The 9094-nt window shown below is 36.1% G+C and overlaps 1 pseudogene; it reads left to right on the forward strand.

Moving 5' to 3' along the window:
- Positions 1-4165: 4165 nt before the first annotated feature.
- On the forward strand, positions 4166-4740 carry LOC126022078 (60S ribosomal protein L23a-like; annotated as a pseudogene).
- Positions 4741-9094: the final 4354 nt, after the last annotated feature.

Below are 9094 nucleotides of genomic sequence, written 5' to 3' on the forward strand. Positions count from 1 at the left end.
ACTACCCCTCCATCCCACACTTTTGTTTTGGTCAAACCATTTCCTTAACTTTATGGTAGAAATATACTTAGAGTAAGAAGACTATTTAATCTCACATGTATTTGAATGTTAACAGTTGAAATTTTTTATTTTGTGGAGAAAAAAGAAAAAAAGAAAATCCTTCTATAAAAAATATCATTATTTGAAGCCATAATGATAGTAGACCAGATAGAACATTTGACTTGCACATGGCCAAACAGGGTTGGATTCATAACCCCGCCAGGAATAATTCCTGAGCATTACCAGGTATGGCCACTAAACAAGAAACAAAATAAGTCATTATTTGAGGAGCAGAAGAAAGTACAGTGGGTAAGTCACTTGCCTTGCATATAACCCTAGATCCTCATATAGGTCCCTGCACACTGTCAAGTGTAATCTCTGAGCACAGAGCCAGGAATAATCTCTGAGCACTACAAGGTGTGGTCCAACTTTCCCACTCAATGTCATTATTTGAGATTCCTTTCCAACAGGAAAAAATGTAGATTAGGGTCAGTCCAAAGGCAACAGGAAAAAATGTAGATTAGGGTCAGTCCAAAGGCTTTTCAAAGCTACCATCTGCTATGTCCATCACTTATGTCATATCTACCTCTTTATAAATGTCTTTACCACAAAGTCTCACTCTATTGACATTTCTCCTCTCACTGTCTTGGTCTAATTCTACCAGGACCTGTAAGAACCTAGAGTACTGCAGCACATGATGGAGGTGTGCTGCCAATGATCTCATTCTTTGACTTAGATCACTACTTTAAAAAAAAAAAATCTGTGTGCTAATGCTATGAATTGTTTTCCTAGTGCAACTCCATTTTTAGCAAAACAGAATAACCCATTTTATTTAATTTAGTGTTATGGAGACTAACATAAAATGGGCAAATAAAATGATTTTAATGTAGAATGGTTGTTTTGTATTTATGTAATTTTAGTGTCTATTACTTTTACATTAAGCAGATTTCCAATACTTTCTTTTTATGTTTGAGGGTACTACCCTATTTTTTTCCTTCCATGACCTTTTTTTCCCTTTGGTTACTAAATTCTTTTTTTTTTTTTTTTTTTTGGTTTTTGGGCCACACCCGGCGGTGCTCAGGGGTTACTCCTGGATGTCTGCTCAGAAATCGCTCCTGACAGGCACGGGGGCCATATGGGACACCGGGATTCGAACCAACCACCTTTGGTCCTGGATCGGCTGCTTGCAAGGCAAACGCCGCTGTGCTATCTCTCCAGGCCCGGTTACTAGATTCTTGTTTTATTTTATTTGTTTTTGCAATGCTTACACACTGCACCTCCAAAGGTTGTTAGCATTTGTCAGCTCTCAGAATGACAGTTCTATTCACTATAGGAGACAAGTCATTTTCTTCCTGAAGAAAGAGGAAGCTAATCTCCTCCCACAGTAACATGTTTTGAGAAACATAATGCAGTGGGAAAATGTACCAATTATTTCGCTGCAAATTGTCTTCCTTCTGCTAGATAGACAATCATATCAAAATTTTTGGACTTTTTTTTCTTCCAGTTTTATAACATAACTCATCTTCTACAAAGTTAAACTTGATGTTAAAATGAATGAATGTTCCATGAACTATATGAGTGATAATGTATTGCTGTGTGGTTCTGGGCAGCTATCATTTGAGATTTTATTCCTGTTGATAGTTTCCATCCAAGCCCTTTAGCAAAAACATTTGTTTTCCTTCTCACAGGGGAAGGAGTGAGGAAGAGGGCTGAACAGGTTACTTATTCTTCATGAATTCAACAAGGGGAATTAGATAGTAGGTGTTTATTTTATATCCATGATCCTCTGGTCTGTGTAATGATTACAGTACAGTAGAAAAAAGGGAATAACTTTGTTTTCAGTTTATGTGCAAACTTGTTTGCATATTGCTTTAGATTTAGATTCTGAATTAGGTTCAAGTTCTGGCTTTTGTACATGTTGACTGATCCTAGATGAATTGCCTGATTCTACAAGATGTTGTGCATCCACAGAAGCAGGATAATTATAGTGCCTTCTCTGTAGAGTACTTCAAAGTAGTTCTCAAATGGAGGTCATATGGCCTCCTTTCATATTTTAAAGAAATCCAAATGGAACCAGAAGTGATGAAAGTTGGGTAAATTAAAGGCCATGGCATGAGACTAGCAGAATGGCACAGAAGTCATAGGAAAGAAACCAGTTTGGAAATGGCTACAATCATACCTGTGTTGAAACACACTGAGTTAGAGGATTAAAGAGCCAATGTAATCAATGTCATACCAAAAACTCAATAGAATCTGGAGGAAAGCTGTGATCAGAGCTGTGATCTTAGACAAATAGGTAAGTTAAAGCATTTTGAAATAAGTGGAGCACTTATTTATGTACTCAATCCTATGAAAATTTCATTTGGTTTATTTTTCTCTGATAGATTATACCTGTATTGCAAACATACTCTGTATATGAAAGTGACCATATGGTTTCTGAAACATCATTGGTGGTGTATGATTTATAAGGAAACAGAGGCACTATGGCCTCTGGCCAGCTATAAGAGTGTCACTGTAATAGTGAAGACATTGTTACCAGAGACCCACCTCTTGTAACTGCCATTTGGGCAGGTGGCAAAAGGGGATATAAAGCCCAGAGCTGAAGAGCTGGGGAAGAGGGTGAGGAAACTGCTACCACCTCCCAGCCAGATTGCTACTGCTTGATGGTCGCTGCTGAATTGCTGGAGAAATTATTTAGCAGATTCCAGCTCCTGCTGTCTTTTGCTTCCTCTTTCTCTTACTCTTCTGGCCCTAATACTAACAGTACCCATTTTATTATTTTGCCTTATCTGAGATCAGGTGCACTTAAAACAATGAAAATTTGAGTCAGTTAAAAATAAATGTCCAATCATTTCAAAATTCAGATTAATAATTCAATTCGATAGCTGAAAAGTATTTTCCTTACAGGGCTCATCTCAACAATTAGATAATATCTCAACTCTAGAGATTGGAGAGACTTTTGTACCTTATCAAATTCAACTATGGAGTTTTATAATTGAGGCAACTGAGATTCAGAGAGTTTAATTTTTTTCCTCAGGATTGTGTAATTTAGTGCCGACAGAGCAGAGTCTCAAAGTCAGATATTTTCCAGAATAGGTGAGTACTTTTTCTACAATTTCTTGTCACTTCTTGACTCTTGTAATTTTAGCAGGCTTTGATGTCACAATTTCTATCAAAGGTCTTATAAATTTAGCAAATGGGTTGCCTATTCTCCCAGCTTACTGTTTATAATACTAACTTGACCTAGAATTAGTTTTCAGTAAAATGATAATCAAAGATTTATGAGTTTGGAATTAATTTTATCCAAATAACTATTGCTTTACTTTTTAATCTCATTGTGATTTATATGGTTTTAATCAGGAAACATTTCATTTGCCTACCTGTGCATTTTCCCATTTTGAAAAGATTAGGATTAAGCTTTTTAGAGTTAATAACTCAAGGAGAAACCCAACCAGGTTTTAATTTGACAACACTGGTCATGTGGCTGCCAGACTCACAGCTTGCATTTCCCCCCTTACTATGCAATTATCTGCAAATACTGTATGTGTTCAGCTAAAATGCTAGGAAGTCTACAATTATATTAATGTAGCTCCTTAATTGCATATAATGGGATTTTCAGGTTACTGCAACCTATCACATTTATCATATCCCTAATAAAATTACTCGGGTTTTGTCTAAGGCCTTTTTATTTACTCTTCATTTAATTTAGAAGAACTCTAAAAATATAATGTAATTCTTGAGAAATTAAATCATTTTAAATGAAGGAGGAGAAAAATGAAATCCAGGTTTAAAGCTGAATCCACTTTAAAAGGTTACTTAAAATCCAAAGTCTCACTGATGAGAACTCTTGTGCCCCAGGTTGTAAAGACCAATAATTTAGTGGTGCTGGGACTCTGCTATACACCCCAAGCTATCCTTTGGTGAGTTGTATAAATATTGTTAATCCTTTTGATGTCTAAAACAAGTATTGCTTGATACAAAGTCATGTCTAAAACAGGTGTCCCTTGTTACAGAACTCAGCTCTATGCCCTTCCATAAGTTAGTTGCCTTTAAGGTAAATATTTTCACCCAAGTCTTATGAAAACTGGTAACAAATAAAAATTCAATTGGTGTCCTTTATACAAAGATGGCATTGAAGGCCAAGAAGGATGCCATTGTACATCCCAAAACTGAAGCCAAAGCCAAAGCCTTGAAGAACAAGAAAGTGGTGCTATAAGGTGTCTACAGTCACAAAAAAGATCTATCATCTATCTATCTATCTATCTATCTATCTATCTATCTATCTATCTATCTATCTATCTATCTATCTATCTATCTATCTATCTATCTATCTATATCACCTTCCAAAAACCTAAAACTTTGTGGTTGAGAAGGCTCTCAAAAATCCTTGGAAGAGCATCCCCAGGAGAAACAAGTTTGGCCATTATGTCATCAGGCTCCCTCTGACCACTGAATCAGCCATGAAGAAAATAGAAGACAGCAACACATTTGTGTTTTATTATCATGTTTATTGTATGTCAAAGCCAACAAATATCAGATTAAGCAGGGCATGAAAAAGCTCTATGACATTAGTGTAGTCAAGGTCAATACCTTGATTAGACCTGATGGAGAGAAAAAGGCATATATGTTTGGCTGGCTCCTGGCAATGATGCCTTGGATGCTGCCAACAAAATTGGAATCATCTATAGTCCAGATTGCTAATCCAAAATATAATCTTTTCCACATTTAAGAATTTTAATGGAATTTCTATGTCAGAAACTCATATATATAAACACATATATGGGAATAGATATAATACACACATATATGTACATTAACTCCTAATAAAAGATAGACACTTTTATTTTAAAAGGTTAATAGTATTCAAAAATCATTGAAGAAAATGGTCTCATGCTGACCCTCAAAATAACAAACTCAGTTTCAACCTGTAGGAGATAGAAAAAATAAGGAGAACACAGCAGGGCTTTGGCTTTAACTAAGGGCCCAGATTTAGGGAGGGGTAGACCCCCAAATGCTACTTCTATATAGGCTTAATGGCCTGTTGCTCTTATGTTTTCTCTTGAACCTCCCTCATTACATTAAAAAATCTGTTTACTCAGATCTTTGCATTCTGATGTGCCAAACCTAAATTCTGTTTGGATACTTCTCAGGGGGCAAACAGTTTATTATTCTTTTCCTGCTTTGGGATAAACCAGGGCACAGTAATGAGAAGTAGACAGGACAGTTTTAACCATTTGATTTGACTACTTCTTTCAGAGTCATTCCTCTCTGATCATGGTAGCTGTGGTTGTGGCTGTTAGCTTGTAGTCTGTGGCTCCTAAGAGTTTCAATTTTGAACTGAAGCACACAGTCTATAAAAAGTAATGTCTTGCTCTAACACTGTCATTGATGTTAATGTCTACAAGCACCAGTGAGTGCGTGTTTGTGTGTGTGTGTGTGTGTTCAGGTGCAGATGCATGTTTTGTGTGAAGACTGAGACTGAGAGAAATAAAGTGAAAGGGACAGAGTTTTAAAAGGCAGAGGACAATGCTATGATATTTGAAGACAGAAAGTCTCCAGACAAGGCCTATTTCTTTCAAATGCATTGGGGACCGACAGAAAAAGTGTAACCTGGAGATACTTAGCCTAGATAGTAATCTAGTATTTTACCTTTAGTACTACCAAGCCTACTTGATTGTGTAGCTTTGTACAAGTTATTATCCCTTTGTTCCATATGAAAAAATTGAGAAACCTTCATAGGGTTGTAATTGGACATCACTGACGAGCAGAGAACAAAGTTCACTTTATATGATTATTTTTTCCAGTAACCTCCATATAGAAAAACTCACCCTAATTTAGTATGGGTCTTGCATTAGTTTTAGGGTCAAACTGACACTTTGAGGTAAAATGAATTTTGATTTTTAAGGAATATAGCAATATTTTATCCCCTCCACCCCTATAATTACAGCAAAACACTGTCATATTGATCTACTTTGAGAAATATTTCTAACAGGAACAAAACATATTTAATGTATATGAGTGAAGAGTGTCCCAAGCACTTGAGACTTCAGGTCTTGTATCTCTAGTAGCAAAAATATGAATTCTCTCCCTCAAATTATGTATACTCTTTTCTATTAACCAATTGTTCTCTAGGAGACCATTTCCCCACATCCTCTCAGTCTGCTCAACCATCTCGCAAAGCCCTTATAGTAACAACTCAGTATCAGAGGCAAGAATCCAATATGGAGGTTCGACAGATAAAGATCTTCAATTTTTGTTACTCTATTGATATCACTTAGATATTATGAGTGGCTCTAAAGGGTATGAAGTAATATGTTTAGATAGTTTATTCCTAAAATTTCAGTGTCATAGTCTTTGCCTTTTATAGAGATTCACTTTTTGGCTAAGACAAAAGAAACACACAAGTGTGCTATAAACACTCTCCCCCCAAATTGAATAGAATTCTGTTTTGAAAATGAGGAAAAATGGGTGAGATATATGAAGGAATCACTCTTTGTGGCTATCTGGAGAGGGTGAGAATGTTTAGGAATAATGTGTTATTTGCTAGCCTGTCTGCTTGCTGGACCTGATGTATTGTATCTGAGAGAAATGAATCTCAGGAGAGAATTTTTTTGGGTCACCATAGCAACAGGAGGAGGGGCACAAAGATCAGCCTGGAAGCCTGTAAAGAGTGCACACAAGTCAGTGTGACAACTGTAATACCTCCTTCTTGAAATGTTGAAATGTTTCAGCGAAAGTCTAATATTTAACTTTTCCAATGGCTTTCAAACTTTTCTCTGGCCATTGATGGTTAATGTGGCATGACTCAGACTTTGATGTCTGATGTCTTTTTAAGAAGTTAGATTCCTATAGGAAATCAGTGACTATTATATTTTGAGTCATAATACTCCCATGGCAGTCTAGCAGGAATAAACTTTTTCTTTTTTAATTATCTTGTTCTATCTTTTTGGCTTCTGACTAATAAAAAAATGTTCTTTATACTGATGTGTACTAACACCGGGTGCCCTTCTTTATCATTCTATTACTGAGCTGAACATTTTAAATGTCATTTAGAAGAACATTATATTGAGCCACTCACAAAGAAATGTCTTTCATGTTAGAATTGGGGATGGGAATTTAATTCAGCCTTGCACTGAGATACTGGAAAGATTAACAGATTATGGGATGAGAATGGAAATTTAAATGACAGATCAAAGAGAATTGTGTAGGCTGTCATCTTGACTTCCCCCAACTAAAAGACAGATGAGTAAAATAAAGCTCATGTATTTGAAAAAGAGCAGATATAAAAGCAAGTTATACACACTTGCTGAAATTTCTATTACTGCAACCTGACTGTTTGAGTTTGTAGATATATAAAAATATGAAAAGTATTGACTTTTAAGACTTCTATATGCCAGAATTTGTATTTTTATTGTTGCTTTTATTGCAATACTGGTGGTATAAGTGGTGATATCACTTGAAATCACACCCAGCGAGATTGGGGTGGGTGGGTGTGCTGGGGTTTAATCTCAGAATCTCACACATGCAAGGTTCTACTACTTGAGTCCCTCCTGGACCTTTATTATATGTTTTCATCTTCACCCAATCCAAAACTCACTCCTTTTCTTTGTACACTTCTGGCTTCGACTTATTTTGTGCTTCAGGCATGTGAACTTAATATGCTGAATCATTCTCAGTGTGTCACAAATTAGCACAAATTTCTTTAAAACTCCTTAGTCACTCTGTATCTCTTAGGCCAAAGGAATTTCTTTTCTAATTTTCCAAATATTTACTGCATCTATGAAAAAAACAAACAAATACCCCCAAAACTAGCCATATCTGCCCCAAATTATTTATTTATTTTACTTTATTTTCTTCTTCCTTTTTTTCTTTCTTCTTTTAAATAATTTGTATTTATAGCTTCTAGAAGGGGCTCCTTCCTGTTTTTCCTTTTATAGAACTATAGAACATGAACCATCTTGCTCTGCTTCATATTTTTATGTCTTCCTACAAACTGAGAAAAAAATTGATTGGACCCAGGGTCCAAGCTGTCTCAAAAGCATTGAATGGAAATAAAAAATGGTAAAACCTAAATACCCAAACTACTGAAAATGGAAGGGAGCTCTGGAAAGGGAAGTTTTCCTTAAAACTGAGATGACTTAGATATTGTGTTCACTGGAAATATGAAATGCTAAAAGAACCAAGTAATACTTAGGTTCTGTAATCTTTAAATTTGTCCTTTGACCAACAGGTAATAAGGCTATCTGTCATCCTTATTGGATCATTCATCAAACAGGTATTGAGCACCTGTGCTGGGATACCATGATGAATTATAGTATCTGCCTTCTAATAATGTATGGTCTAAAATGAGAAACGTAGTGATGGTTATCATATAATAAAACTTTTCAGTAGATACATGAGAGGAGGAGATGAACCTTTGAGGTTGGCAGAGAGGGATTTGCAGAGGAGATGGCAAGAAAAGAAGCATTATGGTGAAGCCACAGTTTCTGGAGCTGAATTCTCTGGGTTTACACTTTGCTCCCTACCTCCACCAATGTACTGACTCTGTGACATTGAACAAGTTTCTTAACAGATCTGAGTTAAAATTTCCACATTTTATTTTTGGGGGGTATTTATTAGGGTGCACTCCCAGCAGCACTCAGGTGTTACTCCTGTCTCTGTGCTCAGAAATTATTCCTGGCTTGGGGACTATATGGAATGCTGGGGATTGAACCCAAGTCTGTCCTGGGTTGGCCTCATACAAGGCAAATGCCCGACCACTGTTCTACCACTCTTGCCCCGAAATTTCCACATCTTAAATGAAGAAAATAATGGTACTTATCTTATAGGACAAAATGTTACTATTCATAAAATTTATTGATACCTGAAACACAAACATAACAAAGTATTTACTAAATGTAATAACTAAAAAGAGGTTAATTTAAATCCAGAATATGTTAGAGTCTACGAGTATGGTAGGATTTAGGGTCACATTTTCTAGAACTGTGGACATCAAGCAGCAGAATATAAAGGCCATGCTAATTGCATGTGAGTTCGTGTGTGTGTGTGTGTGTGT

The sequence above is a fragment of the Suncus etruscus genome, chromosome 11 (assembly GCF_024139225.1).
Source record: "Suncus etruscus isolate mSunEtr1 chromosome 11, mSunEtr1.pri.cur, whole genome shotgun sequence".
In the NCBI taxonomy this organism is placed as follows: Eukaryota; Metazoa; Chordata; class Mammalia; order Eulipotyphla; family Soricidae; genus Suncus; species Suncus etruscus.